This window comes from Nicotiana tabacum, chromosome 7 (genome assembly GCF_000715075.1).
Source record: "Nicotiana tabacum cultivar K326 chromosome 7, ASM71507v2, whole genome shotgun sequence".
In the NCBI taxonomy this organism is placed as follows: Eukaryota; Viridiplantae; Streptophyta; class Magnoliopsida; order Solanales; family Solanaceae; genus Nicotiana; species Nicotiana tabacum.
In genome coordinates this window covers 144,075,643-144,096,568 of record NC_134086.1, presented here as the reverse complement: position 1 = coordinate 144,096,568, position 20,926 = coordinate 144,075,643, and the positions used below count along the sequence as shown (strand labels likewise).

General features: G+C 39.5%; 1 pseudogene; it reads right to left on the bottom strand.

Annotated features, from left to right (window-relative positions):
* LOC142162342 (wax ester synthase/diacylglycerol acyltransferase 11-like) overlaps nucleotides 1-11,485 on the bottom strand; it is a 75,607-nt pseudogene extending 64,122 nt beyond the window's left edge.
* Nucleotides 11,486-20,926: the final 9,441 nt, after the last annotated feature.

The following is a 20,926-nucleotide window of genomic DNA, read 5'->3' as shown; positions in this document are numbered from 1 at the left end:
ATGTCATGCGGCCGCGGTGGCAAACTTCAGAGAGTCCTCACATTGGTCACACCAGTGTGGACCGCACAAAATGTAGTGCAGCCGCACTATCAACTTCAGACTTTGGGGGTTTTGAGTGACCAAATGAGGTCGGATTTTGGTAAATTTGGTATCGTTAGACTCGTGAGGGAATGAGCTTTCGGGTTTTGTAACTTTTGTCGGATTTGCACAAGTATGCACTCGTCACCTCATGTACAAGGCATTTCAATTATCACAATACCAATCCTAAGGAGAAAGTCCCCCACATAAGGTTCAAGCCACTTACCTCGAACCCGCTCAAATTCAATCTGAAACCACGCTCTTGCCACCAGTACCCGACTCCAAATGGCCTGAATATATTCAATTCAATTGTATAATGTAAATAACACAATATCATCAGTGCGGTTCGCACAAAGTGGTATTGCGGACCGCACTAGGGCACCGCGGACCGCATAAAAACGATCGCGGTCCGCACAACGTGCCCAGAAGTGGCACTGAGTAAAGAGGGGCAGTTGTTGATACCCAATTTTCCCTGTATATTTTAATATGCAAAATACTTTTAAAATAGCATATGTGCACATATATAGGTATGTCTAATTGTTTTCTTAATTTTTAAAGATTTTTAAACCAATTTATTTCCCTATTTTATTCATAAAAAATCCAATAATATTTCCAATATTATCATTTTGGTAATTCATTCATTGGATTCTCATATTTGTGCCAAAATATAGCTAAAATAAGTTAAATTATTTTATAAATAAAAATTTAAAATTTTTCTTTTTAAATAATGTTACTTGTAAACAAACTTTTACTGTCCTTTATAGTAATTTGATATTCAGAAGTACTTTTTAAAAAGATTAGCCAAACACAATTTGCTTGTCAAATTTTGCAAAAAAGTAATTCTTAAATAAAGAGTAGTTTTCAAAAGTACTTTTTCGAAAAACACTATTGAACAAAATAAGTAATTTTTCGCCGCTTAATTCTAAATATAGAAAAAATATTGTTGTGCCTTGAATTAAATTGAAAGAGCGTAAATTCTTAAAAGATGAGGAACTTCATCACTAATGAAGAGTACTTGACATGCGTATAAAGTAGCAAAACCAAAATCATTTAATGCTTTCACATGTTCTGCCTCGTTTTCAACTCTCTGATTAACTACACACCAAAAACTGTTCCCTCCTTAAATTACTACACGTCTTAAAATGGAGGTAAAGGACAATAGAGGCTTAACATAATTAATTAATACTCGTAGTAATTACCTAATCCGGAAGTAGAAATGAGATCAAAATTTCTATTTTTGGTTTTCAATTTCGAATTAGGAATATTAATTAGTGGCGAAACTCAGAAGAAATTTTGAAAAAAGTACTTTTGGAGAGAAGCAGTTTGTGTTTGGCTAATCAGTCTGAAAAACACTTTTGAGAAATAATTTGTGTTTGGCCAAGCTTTTTAGAAAGTGCTTTTAAGTGTCAAATTACGAATAAGGACATGAATAGATTTACTTAATAATTAATACTATAAGTAAATAAATAATATCAAAATTTTGTTATTACATGCAATAATTAAAAAAATAATTCATTTTATTTAAGTAAAATATGAAAATAAAATTAAAAAGTACTTAATTCTTTTAATATAAGTTAAATATATTAGCGGAGTTTGCCTACAGCAACAACTACTATACGAGCATTTAGATGGCTTCGTATGAGTATTTGTATGTGAGATGACGTCGAACTCCGGTGGGATCGTTTGAGCCGGATAAGGCTAGGCTTTTGGGTACTGACTTGATTCCGATGGAAACATGGTGAAATAAGGTAGGAGGAGGCTAGGGTTTCGAAGAGCTGATGAGAGGATTTGAGAGCGTTTGGGATTCAAAGGCGGCGGGTCAGGTGAGAATGAGGGAGATTAGGGTAGGTCGTTTGGTTTAATTATGGAAGGGTGAGTTATGGTCGTTGATCTTGTGTGATCAACGACCCAGATTTAGGAGGGTAGGTGGAAACCAGGTAAGGGTCATTTGGATCGGGTTGTGGGTTTGGTCAAATTAAAAATTGGGCCAGTCCAAATGGGTTAAGATTGGGTCAAATAATGGTTAAAATTGAAAGGTAAAAAGGCTATATTTGAAATGGAATGAGGCTAGATGTTAAATAGCTAGTTTTCCCTTTTATTTTATAAAAATAGTAAAATATAATTTTAAAAGCAAACTAAAAATACTGAGACAATTAATAATATATAAATATTAATTTAAAAATTAAGAAAATGAGCTCCAAATTCAATTTTTATTGAATCATTAGATTCGTATTAAAATTACAGAGCCATAGCAAAACGAATCGTCGAATTCGGACATCGTATAAAAGAGTTATGCCCATTTTCGTATCGGGAAAGATTGTTGTTTTTCTGGGGCAGAGGCAAATCGCAGGTGTCAAATGCGACTTGCCTGAGGTAAAGTCATGCAATTTCCCAATTTCGATTTGTTAATTACTTATTCTAACTGATTAAAATACTCCTAAACGACCAAGACACTACTTATTTTTTTTTTGGATAGTAATATTATCTCTTTTTTTTTCAAAATTCGGCAGAGTTTCGCCACTACTTGGACATTTATTTATTTTTTCTTTTAAAAATAAGTAGTTATATCTCTACACTGTTATTTTCTCTTTTTTTTTCACGATATTAAAAATAGTAAATTTTTCTAGGAAGTCTTTTCTAACATACAAATAAAACAAAATGAAATAAAAAAATATTAAGCAAAAAAGAAAGTATTTAAATGAAAATTTTGATCAATCCAAAGACCGTGTGAACGGTCAACATATCAAGGCGGCAAAATAAATAAACTTACAGGCAGACAACTACCAAACGCTTTTTCTCGTTGATTTTTGAAGTTGCTAGATCTTTACTATTTAATAATTAAATACAGTAACTAATTTCGCTTCAAAAATTAGCTCATGAGATTAAGAGTAAAATTAGGTGTTGGCAAATTATTCTAACAGTATTTTTTGCCAAAAGCTTATTTTGCACAATAGTGTAAAACGAATATTTTTGTTGTATATAAAAAGTTTCTCTTGATACAAAAAATATTCTAGTGTAGCAAAAATATTCGTTTTTAAAAAAATAGTAATATTTATAACTTAGAATATAAATAATTCTACGTATCTTGTCTTGATTAATTTAAGTAATAGTTGAAAACATAGTATTAATTTATTATTTACATAAAAATAATAAATGCACGAAAATTTTCTATTTCGATTTGTTAATCTGATTATTTGTAGAAAAAAAAAAACAAATGTCCCATAATTATTGTTCTCTCACACTTTGCCCCTATTATTTATATTTTCAGAAGAAATAATGTGTCCAAGGCACTTCGTTACGACGTGGAAAGGAAAGCAGTCAATATCTATATGGGATCATGAGATTTATAGATAAATGATGAACAACATGTGCATGGATGAAATGAATAAGACAACTTTTTCGTATGTTCTTTTCTAAATCTTACAATATCTCTCAGTTCTCGAAAATGGTCGGTCCCCTTCTTGTTTACTATCTCCTATTTATAAGGGACATTCCCCAAAAAACATTGAAAGGTACAGCACAAAGAATATTCCAAAGGTATATTCTTCCTGTTTCTTTCTAAGTTTAGACTACCGAAACAGTATATGGAAGATGGTTTCAGCCAATTCGAAATTGAAAACCAAAAATAGAAATCAATGAAACAGTAAATTCTAGTTTTTTTCCCAGTATTTTCAGAATGTTTTCTTAGCTCTCTGCCCCTGTATATCCAGTGTATCTAGAGTGTATATCGAGTGTATACCGCTCTTTCCGCCCCCTTTTTTTTCTTTTCTCCAGGATTTATTTTGTTGTCAAATTGCTCTAAAGTAGGACAATTGTATATAATATCTAGTGAATTAATTTTCATAAAAAATATAAATTGAAAAATATCTGTAAACTTCCTTAATCTTTAGAGTGCGTATTAGTATAAGTTTTTGCCTTAAGTAGCTAAAATGATAACGAGCCTTTTTTCTTATACAAAATTCATAATCCAGTTGAATTTTTTTACTTGTTTTCCATGTTATCATAATTATTACGTAATCTTTTTGCTCGATCGATTTGTTTATATTAACTCCAAAGACGAATAATCCGAACCGAAATCCAAATAGACCGAACCGATTAAATTTATACCCTATTTAGTAAATTGTAATATGACTACGTTCAAAAATTTTGGCACCCAGAGTCTCTAAATCCTGGATCCGTTCTCCATTGTTTTTTCTATATTTATAATAATTTTCATATTTTTTAGTATTTTATTAAGTATTTTTCGTTTTTTAATTAAAATATTTCAAAAAAAAATATTTTTTGTAAAAAATATCATTTACAATGTTTAAAAGTCATTTGTGAATATATGCTCCTCCACGATTATAGTAAATACTGCATATTTACTGTGGGACTACGAAATGGTATTCCGGGAGATCTCCCTGTTCTGCATATTTACTTTGGACTACAGAATGGTATTCCAGGAGATCTCCCTGCACATCTACGTTTGGGACTACGAGACGATATCTCGGAAGATCCCCTGTTGTTGTCTCTGTATTCTGAGTTGTTGTCATTCTATGATTCTATTTCTGTTAGATTTTTGTATTTATTTTGACTGTGATATTTCATTCTGTCTTATTTCATTATATTTATATCAGTAGGACCTTGACCTTATCTCGTCACTACTCGATCGAGGTTAGGCTTGACACTTACTAGATACTATTGTGGTGTACTCATGCCATTTATTTGGACTAGCATATTAAAATATAGTTCATATTATTTTATCGATTTAAATTCGATAAAATTTTAATGCTTACAACCTGAGATGTTGTGATTCTCCATTAATTTGTTGAAGCTTTTCGGATTGCCCTTTGGAAGTTGCTTCTTACCTTTGTTGAAAGATACTGTTTCCACTCCCCCTCAACATCTTCTATTATTGAGATTTAAATTTATTTGAAGGTCTTTGTATTTACAATTAATAATTTATTTTTGGTAAAACTAAATTTAGGACTTTAAGATTCGATATGATTTTTTTTACTTTGATATTCCTTTAGTTTTGGCAAGTTAAACTCTAAATTGGAACAATTCATTTATTTGAACCAAAAATGGTTATACGACCAAGGGGGTGTTTGGCTAAGAGCCCGTTTGAAAAGTACTCATTTTGAAAAGTGCTTTATGAAAAAGTACTTTTGCAAAATAAGTAGTTTGTGTTTGACCGATTCGTTATCCAGTTATTCAAGCTATGAAGTGTCTGGCTCAGCTGGTGGGTGGTGATAGGATGGGCCCGGGAAGATGGAATCCACGGGCCAGCTGAAGTCGAGGGACCAGCAGAAGTGGAAGGTCCGGGAGATGTCCCCCTTTGGATTAATTCACAGAACAGCTGCCTAGATGGCAAGGACAGTATTAAAGTATTCGTAAGAGATGTAGGTTATGAGACTGATAAGAGCATCAGCCAACATTTGAGGCCATGTTTACTCTATTTTTACTCTTACATGATCTTTTAAATGATATTTTGGACTGAAAAACATGTTTTACTACTGTCCACGTGGCTTCTGAGGATTTTGACTTATATGTCGCAATTGGTGAACGCGACTTGTAAGTTAGCGTTTACCGAATGCAATTTATAAGGCCCTTTAGAAGTCCCATCCTGCTATTTTGTGACTTATAAGTCGCATTTATTGAATGCAATTTATAAGTCGCTTTATACTTTCTAGAAATATCCAATTGCAAATCCGTGCATATGCCGGAGTCCAAAATTATCATCTGGATCTAACAGAATAATCAAAACTCGAATCCGAGGTCATTCAGAAATGCAAAAGTTTCAGCGCCATGCACAATTGGTGCACCAACTGGCAAAACTCTTGCATTCGGTATTATCCACATGGCCATTCATGATACACATACCAATTATTCGTACACCAACAAGGTGAATTTACAAAGGTTAAAGTTAGTCATACATACCTGGAGTCGAATTCCATTTTTAACTTCTACTTTCAATTCACCAACAGCCTAGTACCATCAATCTAGTTCACACAGTGTATACAGAGTGTAGTTTGAGTGTATACAGAGTGTATATCAATTGTATACTGAGTGTTTCGAGTGTTTTTTTCCGGTGTGTTCTTCTTTCTCTACAACTTCTGCTCTATTTATAGCAGTCATGTGAGAGAAATCCGCCCCCTCCATGGTGGAACAAGCATTAGGATATCATGGAGGAATTGGACAGTCGAAAACCAGCCTTAGAAATAATTTCCAATTTTTCATTTCTGCATAACACAGCTCTCTAATATCGCAATTGCGACAAATTCTTCGTAATTGCGAAGGCAACATGAGTTCTACAATCATTACTCACCTAGAACCGGTCAAATCTCTAGTTCACGATGCCTTTGCCCCTCGAATCGGCCTCCACTCATATCGAATCTATCCAAAATCAGAACGAGGATGTCAAAATATGCTAAGGGAACGAAGCCCAAGCAAAAATAATTTGCGCTTCATATGATGATTATCATAATTGTTCCCTTGCAGTGATGTTATTATCATTATTGTTCCCTTGCCAGGATATTATTATCATTATTATTTATTTTATATCTTAATCTATTTATATCCTTTAATATTATTATATAAATAGATGTATGATTTTTAATCTTGAAATAAATATTTATTTTATTTAAAATTAATACCCAAAATTATCAAATTGTTTAAATTTATTAATAATATTTTTAAGAATTATATATTTGCTTTATTTTATTTTAAAACTAATTCTTAGTATAAATAATTTCACATTATCTCTAATTTATTAATATTTTGATTTTTTAAATTTTTTAATCTATTAAACTTCAGTTATGTGGCTTTATCCACATCATGGACATTTTTTATCATACTTAAAAAAAACTTTTTTATATCAAATTTAAATAAATTTTATCCTTTTTAGTTCTTTATGATAGAAATTTTGATTTTTTCACGACTACTGTAAATTGAACAATAGTAATTAAAGTATTTTTCTTTATCATTGCTTAACATATTTAAATATATTGTAATATTTTTAATATTAAAATTTATTCAATATTTTTACTAAATTGTTCATCAGGTTGATACATTTTCTATATTATAATTTTATATTATATATGTTAGTTTGTTATTTTATATGTTACTTTAATATTTATAAGTTAGTTCACTTTTTTATATGTTTGTTTATTATTTAATATGTTTGTTTATTATTTTATATGTTAGTTTATTATTTTATATATTATTTGACTTCACATAATCAAATAAGCAATTAAGGGCTCAAGTAAAAAGAGGTTCACATACAACATTACAAGTAAGTCGGTACTTGAGAAAGGGTAAAAAGGGGCAGGAATTTGATGAAAGATTTAAACAATTCTACAAGGAATAGATGAAAACAAATAAAAAGGGAAGGGGGGTCCGATCCCTTGGAAATCCAAATCAGGGAAAGACACGGTTATTGTAATGTAATCGTGGCGGGACCAAATACCCAGCCATGGTACCATGATGTTAAGAGGTGGATGGTCGGAGAAAGGCCATGAACACCAGTCGAGTAAGGACTAGACCAAACTCCTTCGAAGTCTGGTCGTGAAACCATAGAACCAAACACATAGAAGCCATGGAAGGCTGGTACAGGTCTCATGTCTAATGCAAATTCCGGAATTTTGTTACCTCCAGTCATCTTCTTTGTTTAGTTCTTTTTATCTTTTTGTTTTGTCCTTGTTCAAACGCCAATTCTAGCGACATGACATGCACGCAAAGTTTGGGAATAATCTTAAGAGTTAATTATAAAGCCATTGGGGAGATGATAATTAAGGCCATCAACAAATCTCATGATCCTCTCACGATCTGTCGGAACCAACCAGACAGCATGACGAGCCAACTCAGAAGACCTCGACTCGTAGTGTGACACAGTCATATCCCCCTGTCGCAACCACTCAAACTGCCTACCCAGCTCCTCTCCGCGGGACTACAGTACATACTTCTCCAAGAAGAGAGCGGAGAACTGCTGCCAAGTGAGGGGCACTACACCAACCAGCCTACACCTCTCATATGCCTCCCACCAAGTGAAGGCAACCCTAGAAAACTGAGAGGTGGTAAATGCCACACCACTAGACTCAAGAATCCCTGCTGTACGAAGCATCCACTGGCACTTGTCTAAGAAACCCTGGGCATCCTCGCCCTATGCTCCGCTGAATGTCGGAGGCTGGAGTCTACCAAACCTCTCAAGACGACGTTGCTCATCATCCGGCATCACTGGCACAACAAACTCCTGAGCTGGTGCAACCGGCTGGGCTGGAGGTGCCCCCGGCGTTTGAAGTCCCTGCACTGCCTGCTCAGGTGTGCGAGCAGCGGGAGTCTGATTGCCTCTCCCGGCCTATGAAGTAGTTGCTGCTGTAGTTGCTGAAATTGCTTGAGCTAGGACAATGCAAACTGATAGGATCTGTGCCAAGGCCTCTTGAAGACCCGGGATCACGATGGGCACAACTGGTGCTGCTGGAGTCTGATCCTAAGCTGGGGCAGCTGGTGGATCAACAAGTGCTGCCCTCGCTGCTCTGCCTCTACCACGACCACAACCGCATCCTCGGCCTCAAGTGGTCTCAACTGATCGCACTGGGGGTCGTCCACCCCGTCCGGTAGCTCGTGTCCTCACCATCTGTGAGAGAATAGAATAACAGAAGATTAGTACTCGGATCATCAAGTTCGCACGACAAGAATTTCAAGAATATAAAGTTTTTCCTAAAGGTTCTGCAGCCTCTCGATGATAAATACATACGTCTCTGTACCTATCCGTGAGACTCTACTAAACCCGCTCATGACTCATGAGACCTATGTAACCTAGGCTATGATACCAACTTGTCATGACCCTAACCCCGAACCCGATCGTGATGGCGCCTCTCGTGAAGACAAGGCCAGCCAGTCTAATACAATCCATCCTTTTAAGCAATTAATCAACATAAAAATAGTTTAAAGCATGATTAATAGTAATATTTCGCGGAAATAAAGGTAACAAAGTGGAAAACCGCCCGACACAGCCCTAACCGGGGTGTCACAAGTCACGAGCGTCTAAGATACTAAATCCTCAAATGTAACTACAGAGTCTCAAGTACTGAAATAGAACATAAAAGAAATGGATAGAGAGGAGCTCCAGGTTGCGAACGCCAGCAACTACCTAAAGACTCCTCGAATCATCCGTCTGAAGCTGGAATGAGTCAGCCCTCGGGAGCGAGACCTGCTACGCCTGAATCTGTACACACGGTGCAGGGAGTAATGTGAGTACTCCGACCCAGTGAGTAATAAATATAAATAATGGGTGAAAGTAAGAAAACACGTAAAAACACAAGGCATTCTATACCGAAGCAGTAAAAAAAATCACTTAAAACAATAAAATAGTGAAATATCAAGTAAATCCCTTTTTCAACAAGTAAAACCAGTAATTTGACAGGTAAATAACAAATGGAAATTTGCACTTCGGGAACCGTATCAACAAATCCTCCCCACGGGCAACAACTCAGAACAGTACCAGCCCCTCGGGCATTATCTCAGAACAATACCAACCCCTCGGGCTCAATCTCACATTACAATGGGTACCCGCGCTCACTGGAGGTGTACAAACTCCGGGAGGGCCCCCTTTACGGCCCAAGCGCAATATCAAGCCATCTCGTGGCATCAAATCTAGGCCCTCGGCCTCATATCAGTCAAACCACCTCGTGGCATATATATGTATCTCAGGCCCTCGGCCTCATATCAGTATCAGTATATCCTCACATCTGGCCATCGGCCGTACTTAGTCTGAAAATCATCGCAAGCCCCTCAGGCATTAGTAAAACAGTAGTTCTCAACCCAAAACATCATTTAAAATATCATTTAAGTCTCAAAACTGAGTAAAAATGGCTGAGTAGTAAAACAGTGGAAAACAGCATGACTGAGTTCAATAATAGGTCAAAATAGTGAGGAAATAATGATAAAAAATCCTCGAAGGGTTCAAATAGTTGGCACGAAGCCCAAATATGGCAATCGACCCAAATCATGATGATAACAAATAAGTACGCGGTAAAATCAGTAATCGGGACGGACCAAGTCACAATCCCCAGTAGTTTACGACCCAACGCTCGTCATCAAGCGCATGTCTCACCTCAATATAGCACTACGATATGCAATCTGGGGGTTCAAACCCTCAGGACATCATTTACAATCATTACTCACCTCGAACCGGCTAAATATCTAGCTTGTGATGCCTTTGCCCCTCGAATCGGCCTCCACGCGCGTTGAATCTATCCAAAATTAGAACGAATACGTCACAATATGCTAAGGGAACAAAACCCAAGCGAAAACAATCGAAAAATACCAAAAAACCCGAAATTAGCAAAACCCGAGCCCCGGGCCCACTTCTTGAAACTCAAAAATTTTCACATCATTAGATTCCTTATCTCCCCACGAGTTCATACAAATCAAAAGTTCTCAAATCCGACCTCAAATGGTCTTTCAAATCCCAATTCAATAGTCCAAAATTTCAAGCCCTATTTCTTCCATTTTTAGTTTACGTTTCATGATTTTCTAGGTAGATTTCACAATAGAATCGAGTTTTAGGTCCGAAATTCTTACCTCCAAACGTTTCTCCTTGAATCCCTGTTTAATCTCCTTCAAAAAGCTCTCAAAATGATCAACTATGGAAGAAAATAGACCCAAAATCGCGAATGAAATGACTTAAAACATTCTGCCCAGGTCTGACCCTTCCTTCTTCGCGATCGCGGTCAAAACCTCGCGATCGCGATGCACAAATTCGCATTGACCAAAAATTGTCTTACGCGAACGCGACGTTCCAGACGCGAATGCGATGCCCATTCAACATTGACCGGAAATCGCCAAAATATCAATTTCGCCAATTCAAGTCTAATTCTACTCCGGACCTCCAAAATTAATTCCCGATCACGCTCCTAAGTCATAAATCACCTCTCGAAGCTAACCAAACCATCAGAACTCACATCCGAGCCCTCTAACATATAAGCCAACATCCGGTTGACTTTTCCAACTTAAACCTCCTTAAAAGAGACTAAGTGTCTCATTTCTTACCAAATCCTCTCCGAACGCAAACTAATCAACTCGATCACATAAAACACGGATAACGAAGTATAAAGAAGCAAAAATAGGGGAAACGGAACGGTAACTCATGAGACGACTGGCGGGGTCATCACAGTCATATGGTCAGGTGAAACTAATTGATTAGGCACATACCAGTCTGAAATTTTACTTTGCAATAACAAAATTATCAATCTGCATCAATCTTTTTATCCCTAAAAACAATCTTGGAAGATTATAATGTTAAGCTTGTAGATGAGGAACTACTCACTTGGACTCCTAAAGTTGGTCGCAGATTCATTAGAACAGTGGCTCTGCATCTCATTTGTTCTAACGAAAACTTCCTCTTGCCTTCAACTTCTATTGCCATGTTATATATGAAGAAACAATAATTATAGAAAGTTTGACTTTCATGGTGAAAAGCATTTTAACCTTCTCGTTCTCCAATAAAGATCGGTCGAATTGGATCTCGATTATAATCACCTTAAATTTCTAGATTATTGCTACCCCCCACACACACAAAAGTAAATTTACGTATTAGACACACCCACAATTTAAAATGTAGCAATGTCAACCGTAATTCCTTTGCCCTTAAAAAAAATAGTTCCAAATTGCAAAAGTGACTTTATGACTATCACCTAGCATGATTTAAGGGTTTTGAGGCTAGGCCGAATTCCAATTCTGTTTATTTACTTATTTCCTCGGTTAATATTCTTCATGACAGACTGATTATGCCTTTTGCAATATGTTATTGTGTTATAGAGATAGAGTGCAATTGAGCAGGACATTACTTGGTCGTCCTTGGTAGAGGATGAACTCCAGAAAATTCTTGTACATAAAATTAAATTAAATTTCTAATAAGAATACAATGAGCTAATTAAGGAGCTTAAAATTCTTGTATTGCTGCGGCGCGCAGCCCGATCCATAACATATAAAACATCCTCACTATTGGGTTCTCAACCCCTCTCAGTCAATATAATCACAGCCTCTCGGGCATACTAATATAAAATAGGGATCTCAGCCCAGATATTACTTTCATTTAAGATTAGCATTTCAAAAACCAGTTCGTATTGTGTTAAACAGTTAGAAACATGACTGAGGATATGATTTTTAACAAGTAAGAATAATCAGTAAAAATGCCCCTAATTGTTCTACAGGTCGGCACAAGGCCCCAAATATGGCGACTAGCCCAAATCATAATGATAATAAACAAGCCTTAGTCAAAAACACAGTAAAATCATCAACGGGATGGACCAAGTCACAATCCCCAGTAGTAACGGACTCCACGCTCATCAGCGTGTGCGTCAACTCAACATAGCACTACGTTGTGCAATTCCGGGGTTTCAACCCTCAGGACATCATTTATAATCATTACTCACCTCAAGCCGGCCAAGACTCTAGCTCGCTATGCCCTTGCCTCTCAAATCGGCCTCCTCGCACGTCGAATCTGACCAAAACCACAACGAATACGTCACAATATGCTAAGGGAATAAAACCCAATCAAAAACAATCGAAAAATATCAAAAATTCTGAAATTGGTAAAACCCGAGCCTCGGGCCCACTTCTCGAAACTCAGAAATTTTCACATCAACGGGTTCCTTATCTTGCCACGAGTTCATACATATCAAAAACTCCAAAATGCTCCCTCAAATGCTCCCTCAAATCCCAATTTAAAATTCAGAAACCCAAGCCCTAGTTCTTCCCCTTTTTGCTAAGATTCCATGAATTTCTAGGTTAATTCCACAATTAAATCATGTTTTTAGTTCATAGGACTCACCTCCAATCAATCCCAGTCAAAGCCCAGCTGACATTTTACTCTATGCGAATGCGAGGGCTCTCTCGCGTTCGCGATGAATAAACTTGTCTCTGACCAAATTGCCTTTCGCGAACGCGGTCCCCTACCCGCGAATGCGAAGCTTCCGCAACCTCAACTATGCGAACGTGTCCCCATGGTCGCGAACGCGGCGCACAAACCCAACGGAACCTCAAATTCTTCTATGCGAACGCGGGCAACCTTCCGTGAACGCGAAGCACCAGCTCTCAGACCTATGCGAACGCGAGCAACCTTCCGCGAACGCAAGGCACCAGCTCTCAAACCTATGCGAACGCAAGCCCCAGGCTGCAAACGCGCGAAGAGTAAAAACTCAGGCACCCAATCACGAAGACCAAAAACCAAAAATTAACCTGCACTGCTGCTGCATTTTCTGCCACATTTCCAAGTCCAAAACTTCCCGTTTAGCCATCCGAAATCACCCCGAGGCCCCCGGGACCTCAACCAAAAGCACCAACACATCCTATAACATTATTTGAACTTGTTCCAATCATCAAAACACCTCAAACAACACCAAAGCCATCAAATTACATCGAATTCAAGCCTAAGTTCTTCTAAAACTTCCGAAACACGCATTCGATCAAAAACCCAAACAAATCACCTCCGAATAACCTGAAGTTTTGCACACACATCCAAAATCACCTAACGAAGCTACTGCAACTCTCGGAATTCCATTCTGACTCTCGGATCAAAATCTCACCTATCAACCGGAAATTGTCAAAATACTAACTTCGCCAATTCAAGCTTAATTCTTCACCGGAGCTCCAAAACCACTTCTGATCACACTCCTAAGTCACAAATTATCCCCCGAAGCTAACCGAACCACCGGAAATCACATCCGAGCCCTCTAACTCATAAGTCAATATTCGGTTGACTTTTCCAACTAAACCTTCTTTAAAGAGACTAAGTGTCTCATTTCCTACCAAAACCAATCCAAATCGACTCGATCACACCAAATACCGACAATGAAGCATAAAGAAGCTAAAAATGGGGAAAACAGAGCGGTAACTCATGATACGACAGGTCGGGTCGTCACATCCTCCACAACTAAAACAAACGCTCATCCTTGAGTGAGTCAAGAAACATACCTAAAGCCTCAAACAGGTGAGGATATCTGCTCCGCATCTCCCGCTCGGTCTCCCAGGTAGCCTCCTCCACGGGCAGACCTCTCCACTGCACTTTCACTGAAGCTATATCCTTTGATCTCAATTTCTGAACTCGACGATCCAAAATAGCCACTGGCTCCACATCATAGGTCAAATTACCATCTAACTGAACCGTGTTGAAGTCCAAGACATGAGACGGGTCCCCAACATACTTCCAGAACATAGAAACATGAAATACCGGATGCACGCCCGACAAGCTGGGTGGCAAAGCAAGCATATAAGCCACTTCCTCAACCCTCCTAAGTACCTCAAAAGGTCCAATGAACCGCGAACTCAACTTTCCTTTCTTTCCAAATCTCATAACACCCTTCATGGGCGAAACCTTCAGCAAGACCTTCTCACCCACTATGTAAGACACATCTCTAACCTTCCAGCCCGTATAACTCTTCTGACGCGACTGGGCTATATGAAGTCTCTCCTGAATCAACTTCACCTTCTCTAAGGCATCCTAAACCAAATCTGTCCCCAATAGCCTAGCCTCTCTGGGCTCGAACCAATCAACTGGAGATCTACACTGTCTCCATACAAGGCCTCACAGGTGCCATCTGAATGCTGGACTGATAGCTGTTGTAGGCAAACTCTAAAGCGGCAAAAACTCATCCTATGAACCTCCAAAATCAATAACACAGGCACGCAATATATCCTCTAATATCTGAATGGTACGCTCGGACTGCCCATCCGTCTAAGGATGGAACGATGTGCTCAACTCCACCTGAGTACCTAACTCTCGCTGAAAAGTCCTCCAAAAACTGGGAAGTAAACTGAGTACCTCTATCTGAGATAATAGACACTGGAACACCATGCAATCGAACAATCTCCCAGATAAAGATCCCTGCCAGCCGCTCCGAAGAATAAGTAGTACACACCGGAATGAAGTGCACGGACTTGGTCAGCCAATCCACAATCACCCAAATAGCATTGAACTTCTTCAAAGTCCGAGGAAGACCACTCACAAAATCCATAGCGACTCTCTCCCACTTCCACTCGGGAATAACCATATGCTGAAGCAAGCCACCCGGTCTCTGATTCTCATATTTCACCTGCTGACAATTGAGACACCTAGCTACATACCCCACAATATCCTTCTTCATTCTCCTCCACCAATAGTGCTTTCTCAAGTCCTGATACATCTTCGCGGCACCCGGATGAATAGAGTACCGTGAGCTATGGGCCTCCTTCAGAATCAACTCTCTAAGCCCATCCACATTGGGCACACAGATACGGCCCTACATCCTCAACACGCCATCATCACCTATGGTCACATCTCTGGCATCATCATGCTGAACTCTGTCCTTAAGGACAAGCAAATGCGGATCATCATACTGGCGCTCTCTGATGTGATCATATAAGGAAGACCGAGAAACCACACAAGCCAACACCCGGCTGGGCTCCGAAATATCTAATCTCATAAACCGATTGGCCACGGCCTGAACATCAACTGCAAGGGGCCTCTCCTCAATTGGAATATATGCCAAACTCCCCATACTCACTGTCTTTCGGCTCAAAACCTTTCCCGGACGATACAGAATAGTGATATCATAATCCTTTAGCAACTCTAGCCACCTTCGCTGCCTCAAATTAAGATCCTTTTGCTTGAACAATACTGAAGACTGTGATGATTAGTGAATACCTCACAAGATACGCCATACAAGTAGTGCCTCCAAATCTTCAAAGCATGAACTATGGCATCCAACTCTAAGTCATGAACAGGGTAGTTCTTCTCATGGGGCTTCAACTGACGAGAAGCATAAGCAATAACCCTACCCTCCTGCATCAACATACTACCAATCCCAACTCTCGAAGCATAACAATATATGGTATATGACCCTGAAGTTGATGGCAATACCAACACTGGAGTTGTGGTCAAAGTTGTCTTGAGCTTCTGAAAGCTCTCCTCGCACTCGTCCGACCATACAAATGGAGCACCCTTCTGAGTCAACTTGGTCAAGGGCGATGCAATGGATGAAAATACCAGAACAAAATGGCGATAATAGTCTGCCAATCCAAGGAAACTATGAATCTCTATGGCTGAGGACGGCCTAGACCAGCTCTACACCGCCTCTATCTTCTTTGGATCAACCTGAATACCCTCGGTGGACACCACGTGTCCCAAGAAAGCCACAGAACCGAGCCAAAACTCACACTTGGAGAACTTTGCATAAAGTTTCTCCTCCCTCAATCTCTGCAATACTACTCGCAAATGCTCTGCATGCTCCTCCTGACTACGCGAGTACACCAGAATATCATCAATGAATATGATAACAAACGAATCCAGATAAGGCCGAAATACATTGTTCATCAAATGCATGAACACTGATAGGATATTGGTCAGCCCGAAAGACATGACAAGAAACTCATAGTGACCATATCTAGTCCTGAAAGTAGTCTTAGGAATATCTGAATCCCTGATCTTCAACTGGTGATAGCCCAAACGGAGATCAATCTTAGAGAACACCCTCGCTCCCTGAAGCTGGTCAAATAAATCATCAATGCGAGGCAAGGGATACTTGTTCTTTACCGTTACTTTGTTCAATTGCCTGTAATCAATGCACATTCTTATTGTGCCATCCTTCATCTTCACAAATAGAACAGTTGCACCCCACGATGACACACTAGGCCGAATGAACCCCTTATCTAGGAGTTCCTGAAGCTACTCTTTCAACTCCTTCAACTCCGCTGGTGCCATACGATAGGGCAGAATAGAGATGGGCTGAGTGCCCGACACCAGGTTAATACCAAAATCAATATCCCTATCGGGTGGCATGCCCCGCAGGTCTACAGGAAATACATTAGGAAAATCTCTCACAACTGGGACAGAATCAATACTAGGAGTCTCAGCTCCAACATCTCGCACAAAAGCTAGATATGACAGACAACCCTTCCCAACCATACGCTGAGCTTTCAAGAAAGAAATCACTCTGCTAGGAACATAATCAGTTATACCACGCCACTCGATCCTCGATACACCCGGCATAGCCAAAGTGATTGTCTTAGCATGATAATCTAGAATAGCATGCACGGAGATAACCAATCCATGCCCAAAATAACATCAAAGTCCAGCATGCTCAATAGCAATAGATCAACTCGGGTCTCCAGACCCCCAATAATCACATCACTTGACTGGTACACACGGTCCACAACAATAGTATCACCCACTGGGTAGATATATGAACAGGTAAAGAAAGAGACTCCCGGGGCGTACCCAAATAACGAGCAAAATATGAAGACACATATGAATAGGTGGAACCTGGATCAAATAATACAGAGGCATCATTGTGGCATACTGAAACAATACATGTAATGACAACATCTGAAGCAATGGCATATGTCCTGCCTGGGATAGCATAGAAACGAGCCTGGCCACCACCTGATCGACCTCCACCTCTTGGACGACCCCTGGCTGCCTGACCTCCACCCCTAACTGGCTGGGCAGGTGGTGAAGTAACTGGAGCAGAAGTTGAGGGCTGACCCCCCTACTGATACTGACCATCACGAAGTTGAGGACACTGCCTCCTCATATGCCCAAACTCTCCACACTCATAACAACTACCCGATGCTGGAGGTAGGGACTGAAGGGAACCCCTGGCACCAGAAGGACTAGTAGAAGGACCTGCCACGGAAGAACCCTGGACTGATGGGGCACGAGATGAACTCTGAGCTGGGAGGGCACTGAGTGATGACTGGCCCTGCTGAGAACCCTCAAAACTATGGCCTAAAGATGCCCCACGATACTCTGGACTGGTCGACTGAGCGAGCCTGAAAGAACGACCTCTACCATGCTGGAACTGGCCCCTCGAAGGAGCACCACTGAAACTGCCAGAACCTCGAGGCCTCTTGGCCTCTCTCTCCTCTCTATCCTGCCGGCGAGCCGTCTCAATCTCACGAGCGATATCAACCACGTCCTCAAAGGAGACACCCAATACTCTCTCTCTAGTCATCAAGATACGAAGATGGTAGTTAAGGCCATCCACAAATCTCCTAATCCTCTCACGGTCGGTCAGAATCATCCAACTGACATGACGAGCCAACTCAGAATACCTCGCCTAATACTGAGACACAGTCATATCTCCCTACTTCAGCCACTCAAACTGTCTACGCAGCTCCTCCCTGCGGGACTGCGGTACATACTTCTCTAAGAAGAGAGTGGAGAACTCCTGCCAAGTAAGGGGCGCTGCACCAACCGGCCTACGCCGCTCATATGCCTCCCACCAAGTGAAGGCAGACCCAGTAAACTGAAAAGTGGTAAATGCCACACCACTAAACTCAAGAATCCCTGTTGTCCGGAGCATACATTGACACTTGTCAAGAAAACCCTGGGCATCCTCGCCCTCAACACCACTAAATGACGGAGGTTGGAGTCTACCAAACCTCTCAAGATGACGCTGCTCATCATTTGGCATAACTGGCACTACGAACTCCTGGGCTGGTGCAACCGGCTGGGCTGGAGGTGCCTCCAGTGTCTGCAATCCCTGTACCACCTGCTTAGGTGTGCGAGCAGCGGGGGTCTGATTGCCTCCCCCGGCCTGTGAAGTAGTTGTTACTGTGGTGGCTGATATTGCCTGAGCTAGGCCGGTGCAAACTGTCAATATCTAAGCCAAAGTCTCCTGTAGACCCGGAATCACAATAGGCGCTGCCGGTGCCTGAACTGGTACTGCTGCTGGAGCTGGGACAGCTGGTGGATCAACAGGTGCCGCTACCCTGCCTCTGCCATGACTACGACTGCGTCCACGGCCTCTAGTGGCCTCAGTGGGTGGCACTGGTAGTCGTCCACCTCGTCCGGTAGCACGAGTCCTCGCCATCTGCGAGAGAATAGAATAACAGAAGTTTAGTTCTCGGATCAACAAAGGCGCACGACAAGAATTTCAAGAATATGAAGTTTTCCTAAAGGTTCTGCAACCTCTTGAGGATAAATACAGACGTCTCCGTACTGATCCGCGAGACTCTACTAAACCGGATCATGACTTGCAAGACCAAGTAACCTCGGCTCTGATACCATCTTGTCACGACCCCAACCCCGATCGTGATGGCGCCCAACACAATGCTAGGCAAGCCCGACCATCAAACACGCAGCAACCCTTTTATATAGAATTCTTTATTAGTTACTAGAGTTAAATGCCAATTTAATATCAATAGAAGTCTAAACAGTATATAGGAAATCTGCGGAAAATCATAAAACATCTCTACAATAGCCCGCTAGATCCGGTGTCACAAGTCTGAGCCTCTAAATACAAGGTTTCAAAAGCCTACTACAGAGATATGTCTAGAATACAAAAATGTAAAAGATAGAGGGAGAACATCGGGTCTGCGGACGCCATGCAGTTACCTCGATAACTCCGGTGGAAACTAAACTGCTGAAGAGCTCGCACTACACCTCAGGGACACCTGGACCTGCACACACGGTCACTACTAGAAATTAGGTGATTTCCGTCTGCAATTTCCGACCGATTTTAATTGAACGGAAAAACAATGGTCGCAAATGCGTACCGACCGCTATTGGTCGAAAATTTCCGACCGAAATCGATCGGAAACTTCAATGGTCGGAAATTATTAAATATTTAATTTTTGGCTGTCAAACTTTATTTTCCGACTGAAATTGGTCGGAAATTATTGAATATCTTTTTTTTTTAAAATTTCCGATCAAAATCGGTCGGAAAATATTATTATTTTTTTAACAAAATTTAATTTTCCGACCGAATTCGGTCGAAAATTTTAAAAAATAATAATTTTATTTAATTAAATAATTATTTGTAAATTGTTAATTTATTTTAAAAAAATAAATATAAATTCATAATTTCCGACCGAATTTGGTCGAAAATTTTAAAAATCTATAGAATTTATTTGAAATTTCTGACCGAATTCGGTCGAAAATTTTGAATTTCTGGAGGGAAAAAAAGACATTTCCCATGGGTTTTCAATAACAGAATACTATCAATTAGAGCTTTAAACAACCAAAACAGTCCTCATTATGAACTACTACCAATTAAAAGAAATATCGGAATATTAATTTGGAATGCAACAATATGGCTATCACACCAGCCAAACAAGCTTATAAACTAAATAAATGTCTCTCAAAGTACTTAAACCAAAATAGCATCGACACATAAACTAATTGAAACCAAACAAATAAACAATAGCAATGATTGACCAAACTAGTAACTCTCTGCTTCTTCTGTGTGCCGGGCAAGCCAGAAACTTTGATACCTCACCTAGATAGAATAGTTAACAAACTGCTTGTACTTCTACATGTGTACAAATATAGGCACAAAACACATACTGCAGCAGCACCATCTTGCCAACCACCTGTTCGATGCATCTAACACTATAAGTAAATCATCAACCTAAGAAGACAAAGAAAATGGAAAGCAGTTGATCGTTTGAGTTTAATTTGAAATAGAATTAAGTCAAACTTCAAATTTTGTGAATTGGAAACTCAAAATAACCAAAATTATTACTATATAGCAAGCCAAACCCAAAAAAATTGAGGTTAATCATAAATTAGGTAACTTACCCATATCTGAACCATTCCAGTGGACATTTTCAAATTCAAGGTCATCATCATCTCATTATTACCTAAAGCATTCCTTTGTAGTTTCACCTCTATGCCATTTGTAAGAACCTGCAATTTATGCAGTGAACCAAGCTTTTAAATGAATTCCAAAAATCAAAGTAGCAACAGATCAATATTAGACAAACTAATACCTAAAGTTCTATCGGATTTTGTCAATATTAGACAAAGTCAACCTAAAGATCTTGTTTAATATTTGGATAATAAGTTCTTGTTTAAGTAGTTACAACTAATGGCTTCATGTGTCAC